Source organism: Rutidosis leptorrhynchoides, chromosome 7 (genome assembly GCF_046630445.1).
Source record: "Rutidosis leptorrhynchoides isolate AG116_Rl617_1_P2 chromosome 7, CSIRO_AGI_Rlap_v1, whole genome shotgun sequence".
Classification (NCBI taxonomy): Eukaryota; Viridiplantae; Streptophyta; class Magnoliopsida; order Asterales; family Asteraceae; genus Rutidosis; species Rutidosis leptorrhynchoides.
The window spans coordinates 136108758-136119749 of NC_092339.1; positions in this window are offsets into that span (position 1 = coordinate 136108758).

Here is a 10992-nt window from a genome sequence, read left to right on the forward strand (position 1 = left end):
CTTTATAAACTCACCCTCAATTAACTTGAGAAGGTATAACTTTCTTCCTTCATATATATATATGTAAGCATTTATCCATGACTTGATATTAATATGGGATTTAACAAATTGCTTAACAAATGTTCTTGTTATCTAAATGCTTCCGCTTGCTTTTACTATCTTAAAATGGATTTTATGATTGAGTAAATTTCATAAACATGTTGCTAGCAAAGTATGTTAAATTCCATCAATGGTATCTAGAGCCGAGGTCTATGGATTATGCTTCTTATATTGTCTTTAAACCCACTATATTTGCATTTCAAGTACATGCATGAAAATGGAATGCAAAAATTGTCGGGTTTGGCTGGGTTTGGAATTTTGGCCGAATTTTTAGGAGACCCAAAATGGGTTTTTGGGTTCTTCCATTTGGTCAAATTTTGGTTGAATGTTAATGTTCACAATCTAAGCCTTGACCTTGTGTTTAGTTGAATGTTTGGTTAATTTAATTCATTCATATGGTTTGTAATAATATTTATTCAATTTGGTTTGTAATATTATTATTTTGGTTATGTAATTTATTTTATATTTGGTATGTAAAATAGATTAGGTTGTATTTTTATTTTTTAGACAAAATGTATTAGGATATATTTTGTAAAATGATGAAGATGATGAAGACTTGAAGAACAAATGAAGAAGCATTTGGATGCAACATTAAGTGGGAGATTTAAAATCTCCTACTTTGTGTTATAACCCCTTAACCAGTGACATTTGTTTTCGGCTAAACAAATGTCTACCAAATTGGCTTGATTGTGAACACATTGGTTTTGCATGCGTGGTTGTTTTATTTCTTGTATGATTGTGGATTGTGTATGTTACTACAACAAGTTATCACACAAGTTAACAACAAGCAAAACTACAATTTAATTGGTTAAATTATTAACAACATGAAATTTACCAAACTACAATTTAATCGGTTAAATTGAAATGGCAAAAGACGCTAATAAATGGTTATTAAGAACATGATAAGGATCATATATATAAAATGGTTTATATCAAGTAATTGGCTAAAATTACAAGACTTGAAAATGGATTTCAAATGAACCATACACTAAATGCATGTTGGTGTATGGCATAAATGTTTTCTTAAACTAGGATTAACGAAAACTTAAAATCCCTTAATCAACAAGGCAAACAAGTTAAACGCCATCCTTTTATGTGACACTTAAAAATATTAGGGAACTCATAATGGGATAAAGGTCACCTAACCGTTATGAGCAAACTAATATGATTGAGGTAAATTTCGCACACTTGTGGGATAAAGGTCACCTAACCACTTGTATGTTAAATTTACATGTTTACATAAGTAGGACGACTTAATTTGGGAATCATGAACTTAGGGTCACCGAAGCATGAGGAACAAATAGGCGTTGATGGGATAAATATGCCATGCAAAAGGATTGCATGATCCCATAACTTAGAAGTTGCAAAAGGATTGCAATTGTCATATAATGACTACCTAGCTAAATCAAATGACGGGATAAAGGTCACCTAAACGAAATTTGGCTTACCGTTGGATTCTAAAATTTAATAAATATCAATTGGATTTAAAGGGTATTGATTGTTAAATTAAAATTAATACTTAAACAACTTTGTTAAATTTTGTAGATGGCCGCCAATAACAACAACAACATTCCAAACGCACCTATCAACTTTAACAACCTATCGTTGAGCTCAATCCTCGAAAAGGAAAAACTCAACCATACGAACTTCATGGATTGGTTCCGCAATCTAAGAATTGTCCTCAAACTTGAGGATAGGGCGTATGTGTTGGAAGACCCCATTCTCGATCAACCGGACGAGGATGATACGGAAGGCATGGCTTATTGGGAGAAATTGAAATGTCCCGTTCATATTGATTATAAACGTTCCATATTAATTGATTTCGTTGCGAGGTTTTGACCTCTATATGAGACGTTTTTCAAAGACCGCATTCATTTTTAAAACAACCATAACCTTTATTTTATCAATAAAGGTTTCAAAAGCATTACGTAGATTATCAAATAATGATAATCTAAAATATACTGTTTACACACGACCATTACATAATGGTTTACAATAGAAATATATTACATCAACATATGTTTCTTGAATGCAGTTTTTACATATTATCATACAAACATGGACTCCAAATCTTGTCCTTATTTTAGTATGCAACAGCGGAAGCTCTTAATATTCACCTGAGAATAAACATGCTTTAAACGTCAACAAAAATGTTGGTGAGTTATAGGTTTAACCTATATATATCAAATCGTAACAATAGACCACAAGATTTCATATTTCAATATACATCCCATACATAGAGATAAAAATCATTCATATGGTGAACACCTGGTAACCGACATTAACAAGATGCATATATAAGAATATCCCCATCATTCCGGGACACCCTTCGGATATGATATAAATTTTGAAGTACTAAAGCATCCGGTACTTTGGATGGGGTTTGTTAGGCCCAATAGATCTATCTTTAGGATTCGCGTCAATTAGGGTGTCTGTTCCCTAATTCTTAGATTACCAGACTTAATAAAAAGGGGCATATTCAATTTCGATAATTCAACCATAGAATGTAGTTTCACGTACTTGTGTCTATTTTGTAAATCATTTATAAAACCTGCATGTATTCTCATCCCAAAAATATTAGATTTTAAAAGTGGGACTATAACTCACTTTCACAGATTTTTACTTCGTCGGGAAGTAAGACTTGGCCACTGGTCGATTCACGCACCTATAACAAATATGTACATATAAATCAAAGTATATTCAATATATATTTACAATACTTTTAATACATTTTGATGTTTTAAGTTTATTAAGTCAGCTGTCCTTGTTAGTAACCTACAACTAGTTGTCCAACGTTAGATGTACAGATCACAACTCAAAGTATATATATTTTTGGAATCAACCTCAACCCTGTATAGCTAACTCCCACATTACTGCATATAGAGTGTCTATGGTTGTTCCAAATAATATATACACATGGGTCGATATGATATGTCAAAACATTTGCATACGTGTCTATGGTATCCCAAGATTACATAATATATTAGAATACATGTATAATACAATATAAGTTAGCTAGGATATGATTAATATAGATTTGTTACCAATTTTCACGTTGCTACAACAAGAAAAATTATCCAATCTTGTTTTACCCATAACTTCTTCATTTTAAATCCGTTTTGAGTGAATCAAATTGCTATGGTTTCATATTGAACTCTATTTTATGAATCTAAACAGAAAAAGTATAGATTTATATTCAGAAATATAAGTTACAAGTCGTTTTTGTAAAGGTAGTCATTTCAGTCGAAAGAATGACGTCTAGATGACCATTTTAGAAAACATACTTCCACTTTGAGTTTAACCATGATTTTTGGATATAGTTTCATGTTCATAAGAAAAATCATTTTCCCAGAAGAACAACTTTTAAATTAAAGTTTATCATAGGTTTTAATTAACTAACCCAAAATAGCCCGCGGTGTTACTACGACGGCGTAAATCCGGTTTTACGGTGTTTTTCGTGTTTCCGGGTTTTAAATCATTAAGTTAGAATATCATATAGATATAGAACATGTGTTTAGTTTATTTTGAAAGTCAAGTTAGAAGGATTAACTTTTGTTTGCGAACAAGTTTAGAATTAACTAAACAATGTTCTAGTGATTACAAGTTTAAACCTTCGAATAAGATAGCTTTATATGTATAAATCGAATGATGTTATGAACATCATTACTACCTCAAGTTTTCTGGATAAAGCTACTGGAAATGAGAAAAATGGATCTAGCTTCAAAGGATCCTTGGATGGCTTGAAAGTTCTTGAAGCAGAATCATGACACGAAAACAGTTCAAGTAAGATTTTCACTCGAAATAAGATTGTTATAGTTATATAAATTGAATCAAAGTTTGAATATGATTATTACCTTGTATTAGAAATATATCTTATTGTAAATAAGAAAGATTTCTTGAGGTTGGTTGATCACTCTACAAGATTGGAATTAAGCTAGCAAACTTGAAAGTATTCTTGATTTTATGAAACTAGAACTTGTAGAATTTATAAAGAACACTTAGAACTTGAAGATAGAACTTGAGAGAGATCAATTAGATGAAGAAAATTGAAGAATAAAAGTGTTTGTAGGTGTTTTTGGTCGTTGGTGTATGGATTAGATATAAAGGATATGTAATTTTATTTTCATGTAAATAAGTCATGAATGATTACTCATATTTTTATAATTTTATGAGATATTTCATGCTAGTTGCCAAATGATGGTTCCCACATGTGTTAGGTGACTCACATGGGCTGCTAAGAGCTGATAATTGGAGTGTATATACCAATAGTACATACATCTAAAAGCTGTGTATTGTACGAGTACGAATACGGGTGCATACGAGTAGAATTGTTGATGAAACTGAACGAGAATGTAATTGTAAGCATTTTTGTTAAGTAGAAGTATTTTGATAAGTGTCTTGAATTCTTTCAAAAGTGTATGAATACATATTAAAACACTACATGTATATACATTTTAACTGAGTCGTTATGTCATCGTTAGTCGTTACATGTAAGTGTTGTTTTGAAACCTTTAGGTTAACGATCTTGTTAAATGTTGTTAACCCAATGTTTATAATATCAAATGAGATTTTAAATTATTATATTATCATGATATTATGATGTACGAATATCTCTTAATATGATATATATATACATTAAATGTCGTTACAACGATAATCGTTACATATATGTCCCGTTTCAAAATCATTAAGTTAGTAGTCTTGTTTTTACATATGTAGTTCATTATTAATATACTTAATGATATGTTTACTTATCATAATATCATGTTAACTATATATATAACCATATATATGTCATCATATAGTTTTTACAAGTTTTAACGTTCGTGAATCACCGGTCAACTTGGGTGGTCAATTGTCTATATGAAACCTATTTCAATTAATCAAGTCTTAACAAGTTTGATTGCTTAATATGTTGGAAACACTTAATCATGTAAATAACAATTTCATTTAATATATATATAAACATGGAAAAGTTCGGGTCACTACAGTACCTACCAGTTAAATAAATTTCGTCCCGAAATTTTAAGCAGTTGGAGGTGTTGACGTATCTTCTGGAAATAAATGCGGGTATTTCTTCTTTATCTGATCTTCTCATTCCCAGGTGAACTCTGGTCCTCTACGAGCATTCCATCGAACCTTAACAATTGGTATCTTGTTTTGCTTAATTCTTTTAACCTCACGATCCATTATTTCGACGGGTTCTTCGATGAATTGAAGTTTTTCGTTGATTTGGATTTCATCTAACGGAATAGTGAGATCTTCTTTAGAAAAACATTTCTTCAAATTCGAGACATGGAAAGTGTTATGTACAGCCGCGAGTTGTTGAGGTAACTCAAGTCGGTAAGCTACTGGTCCGACATGATCAATAATCTTGAATGGTCCGATATACCTTGGATTTAATTTCCCTCATTTACCAAATCGAACAACACCTTTTCAAGGTGCAACTTTAAGCATGACCATCTCTCCAATTTCAAATTCTATATCTTTTCTTTTAATGTCAGCGTAGCTCTTTTGTCGACTTTGGGTGGTTTTCAACCGTTGTTGAATTTGGATGATCTTCTCGGTAGTTTCTTGTATTATCTCCGGACCCGTAATCTGTCTATCCCCCACTTCACTCCAACAAATCGGAGACCTGCACTTTCTACCATAAAGTTCTTCAAACGGCGCCATCTCAATGCTTGAATGGTAGCTGTTGTTGTAGGAAAATTCTGCTAACGGTAGATGTCGATCCCAATTGTTTCTGAAATCAATAACACATGCTCGTAGCATATCTTCAAGCGTTTGTATCATCCTTTCGCTCTACCCATCAGTTTGTGGATGATAGGCAGTACTCATGTCTAGACGAGTTCCTAATGCTTGATGTAATGTCTGCCAGAATCTTGAAATAAATCTGCCATCCCTATCAGAGATAATAGAGATTGGTATTCCATGTCTGGAGACGACTTCCTTCAAATACAGTCGTGCTAACTTCTCCATCTTGTCATCTTCTCTTATTAGCAGGAAGTATGCTGATTTGGTGAGACGATCAACTATTAACCAAATAGTATCAATACCACTTGCAGTCCTTGGCAATTTAGTGATGAAATCCATGGTAATGTTTTCCCATTTCCATTCCGGGATTTCGGGTTGTTGAAGTAGACCTGAAGGTTTCTGATGCTCAGCTTTGACCTTAGAACACGTCAAACATTCTTCTACGTATTTAGTAACATTGGCTTTCATACCCGGCCACCAAAAATGTTTCTTGAGATCCTTGTACATCTTCCCCGTTCCAGGATGTATTGAGTATCTGGTTTTATGAGCTTCTCTAAGTACCATTTCTCTCATATCTCCAAATTTTGGTACCCAAATCCTTTCAGCCCTATACCGGGTTCCGTCTTCCAGAATATTAAGATGCTTCTCCGATCCTTTGGGTATTTCATCCTTTAAATTTTCCTCTTTTAAAACTCCTTGTTGCGCCTCCTTTATTTGAGTAGTAAGGTTATTGTGAATCATTATATTCATAGATTTTACTCGAATGGGTTCTCTGTCCTTCTTGCTCAAGGCGTCGGCTACCACATTTTCCTTCCCCGGATGGTAACGAATCTCAAAGTCGTAATCATTCAACAATTCAATCCACCTACGCTGCCTCATATTCAGTTATTTCTGATTAAATATGTGTTGAAGACTTTTGTGGTCGGTATATATAATACTTTTGACCCCATATTAGTAGTGCCTCCAAGTCTTTAATGCAAAAACAACCGCGCCTAATTCCAAATTATGCGTCGTATAATTTTGTTTGTGAATCTTCAATTGTCTAGACGCATAAGCAATCACCTTCGTTCGTTACATTAATACACAACCGAGACCTTGCTTTGATGCGTCACAATAAATCACAAAATCATCATTCCCTTCAGGCAATGACAATATAAGTGCCGTAGTTAGCTTTTTCTTCAATAACTGAAACGCTTTCTCTTGTTCATCCTTCCATTCAAATTTCTTCCCTTTATGCGTTAATGCAGTCAAGGGTTTTGCTATTCTGGAAAAGTCTTGGATGAACTTTCTGTAGTAACCAGCTAGTCCTAAAAACTGGCGTATGTGTTTCGGAATTTTCGGGTTTTCCCACTTTTCAACAGTCTCTATCTTTGCCGGATCCACCTTAATACCTTCTTTGTTCACTATGTGACCGAGGAATTGAACTTCTTCTAACCAAAATGCACACTTTGAAAACTTAGCGTACAATTCTTCCTTCCTCAATACTTCTAACACCTTTTTCAAATGTTCACCTTGTTCTTGGTCATTCTTTGAGTAAATAAGTATGTCATCAATGAAAACAATGACAAACTTGTCAAGGTATGGTCCACACACTCGGTTCATAAGGTCCATGAACACAGCTGGTGCATTAGTTAAACCAAACGGCATGACCATAAACTCGTAATGACCGTAACGTGTTCTGAAATCAGTCTTTGGAATATCATCTTCTTTCACCCGCATTTGGTGAGACCCGGAACGTAAGTCAATCTTTGAATAAATAGACGAGCCTTGTAGTTGATCAAATAAGTCGTCGATTCTCAGTAGTGGGTAGCAGTTCTTGATGGTAAGTTTGTTCAACTCTCGGTAGTCGATACACAACCTGAATGTACCATCTTTCTTTTTGACAAACAAAACAGGAGCTCCCCACGGTGATGTGCTTGGTCGAATGAAACCACGCTCTAAAAGTTCTTGTAATTGGCTTTGCAGTTCTTTCATCTCGCTGGGTGCGAGTCTGTAAGGAGCACGAGCTATTGGTGCAGCTCCTGGTACAAGATCTATTTGAAATTGAACGGATCGATGTGGGGGTAATCCCGATAATTCTTTCGAAAATACATCGGGAAATTCTTTTGCGACGAGAACATCATTGATGCTCTTTTCTTCAGTTTGTACTTTCTCGACGTATGCTAGAACAGCATATCAACCTTTTCTTATTAGTTTTTGTGCCTTCAAATTACTAATAAGATGTAGCTTCGTGTTGCCCTTTTCTCCGTACACCATTAAGGGTTTTCCTTTTTCTCGTATAATGCGAATTGTATTTTTCTAACAAACGATCTCTGCTTTCACTTCTTTCAACCAGTCCATACCGATTATCACATCAAAACTCCCTAACTCTACTGGTATCAAGTCTATCTTAAATGTTTCGCTAACCAGTTTAATTTCTCGATTCCGACATATATTATCTGCTGAAATTAATTTACCATTTGCTAATTCGAGTAAAAATTTACTATCCAAAGGTGTCAATGGACAACTTAATTTAGCACAAAAATCTCTACTCATATAGCTTCTATCCGCACCCGAATCAAATAAAACGTAACAAGATTTATTGTCAATAAGAAACGTACCCATAACAAGCTCCGGGTCTTACTGTGCCTCAGCCGCATTAATATTGAAAACTCTTCCGCGACCTTGTCCATTCGTGTTCTCCTGGTTCGGGCAATTTCTAATAATGTGGCCCGGTTTTCCACATTTATAACAAACTACATTGGCATAACTTGCTCCGACACTACTTGCTCCGCCATTACTCATTCCGACACCATTTATTCCTTTCGTTCTGTTAACCCCTGGTCTGTAGACCTCACACTTCACCGCGCTATGACCATTTCTTTTACACTTGTTGCAAAATTTGGTGCAGAACCCCGAGTGATACTTTTCACACCTTTGGAATAGTTGCTTCTGATTGTTGTTGTTGTTGTTGCGGTTATTATTGTTGTTGGGATGATTGTTGTAGTTGCTGTTGTTGTTGTTGTTGTTGTTGTTGTTGTTGTTGGGCCGTTTGTTGTAGTTGCGATTGATGTTGCGATTGTTGGGATAGTTGTTGCGATTATTGTTGTAATTGCTGTTGTTGTTGTATTGGTGATTCTTATCACCGTTTTCCTCCCACTTTCTTTTGACTTGCTTCACATTGGCCTCTTCAGCAGTCTGTTCTTTAATTCTTTCTTCAATCTGGTTGACTAGTTTGTGAGCCATTCTACATGCCTGTTGTATGGAGGTGGGCTCATGTGAACTTATATCTTCTTGGATTCTTTCCGGTAATCCTTTCACAAACGCGTCGATCTTCTCTTCCTCATCTTCGAACGCTCCCGGACACAATAGGCATAATTCTGTGAATCGTCTTTTGTACGTGGTAATATCAAATCCTTGGGTTCGTAACCCTCTAAGTTCTGTCTTGAGCTTATTGACCTCGGTTCTGGGATGGTACTTCTCGTTCATCAAGTGCTTGAATGCTGACCACGGTAGTGCGTAAGCATCATCTTGTCCCACTTGCTCTAGATATGTATTCCACCATGTTAACACAGAACCTATGAAGGTATGCGTAGTGTACTTCACTTTGTCCTCTTCAGTACACTTACTTATGGCTAACACCAATTCGACCTTCTCGGTCCACCGTTTCAATCCGATCGGTCCTTCGGTTCCATCAAATTCCAAAGGTTTGCAGGCAGTGAATTCTTTATAGGTGCATCCTACACGATTTCCTGTACTGCTAGATCCAAGGTTATTGTTGGTATGTAGTGCAGCCTGTACTGCAGCTATGTTTGAAGCAAGAAAGGCACGAAATTCCTCTTCGCTCATATTCAAGGTGTGTCGAGTTGTCGGTGCCATTTCCTTTAAAATAGTCAAATGAAACGAGTTAATCATATAGAATATCAAGAGTAGTCAATAGTATTTTGTAGCGTAATATGAACTTATTTATAAAAGCTCTTTCTTCATATTAACGTTTTATACTCTTTAATTCGGGTAGTACCTACCCGTTAAGTTCATACTTAGTAGCTAACATACCATTTCAATTACTACAATTATATATGAAAAAACTAATCACAAAAAAATATATATATCATATTCAAACCTTTATACAATAACTTGCAAACTTACAATACCGCTTTTTTTTACATATAGCATGAAATATAGCACATAAAACTTTGATACAAAGTAGTTGCAAAGATAATTCTAGTTAATAAATAAGGCGTTCAGCAAAGGCAATAAAGACACGTAATTCATACGTCCAGAAATAAGTCATGCATTCTAGTTTTTACTAATACCACTTCCCATCCTTGGTTTTGTGGAACATAACCATTGTGACCGATAGTAAGACAATGTGTTGTAACGTTATCAAAAGGATGAAGGTTACGTAATGACCAACAGTCTCGTAATAACCTAAAAACCTCATTTCTTACCCCAATTACCGACTCCGTCACTTGTGGGAACGTTTTGTTTAATAGTTGTAGTCCGATGTTCTTGTTCTCACTTTGGTGAGAAGCGAACATTACTAACCCGTAAGCATAACATGCTTCTTTATATTGCATGTTAGCCGCTTTTTCTAAATCACGAAGTCCTATATTCGGATATATTGAGTCAAAATAATTTCTTAACCCGTTGCGTAAAATAGCATTTGGGTTCCCCACAATATATGCGTCAAAGTAAACACATCGTAACTTATGGATTTCCCAATGTGATATCCCCCATCTTTCGAACGAAAGCTTTTTATAAATCAAGGCATTCTTGGAACGTTCTTCGAATGTCTTACAAACTGATCTCGCCTTAAATAGTTGTGCCGAGGAATTCTGACCGACTCTAGACAAGATTTCATCAATCATGTCTCCGGGTAGGTCTCTTAAAATATTGGGTTGTCTATCCATTTTGTGTTTTTATACTGTAAAATAGACAACAGTTAGATTCATAAAAAAAAATACTTATTAATACAAGCAATTTTTACATATATCATAAAGCATAAGCACACTATATTACATATATTACACCACACGAATACAACTATCTTATTCCGACTCGCTCGTTTCTTCTTCTTCGGTTTTGGTTCGTTTTGCCAAGTTTCTAGGGACATATGATGTTCCCCTAATACGAGCCGTCGTTTTGCACATTGGTTTA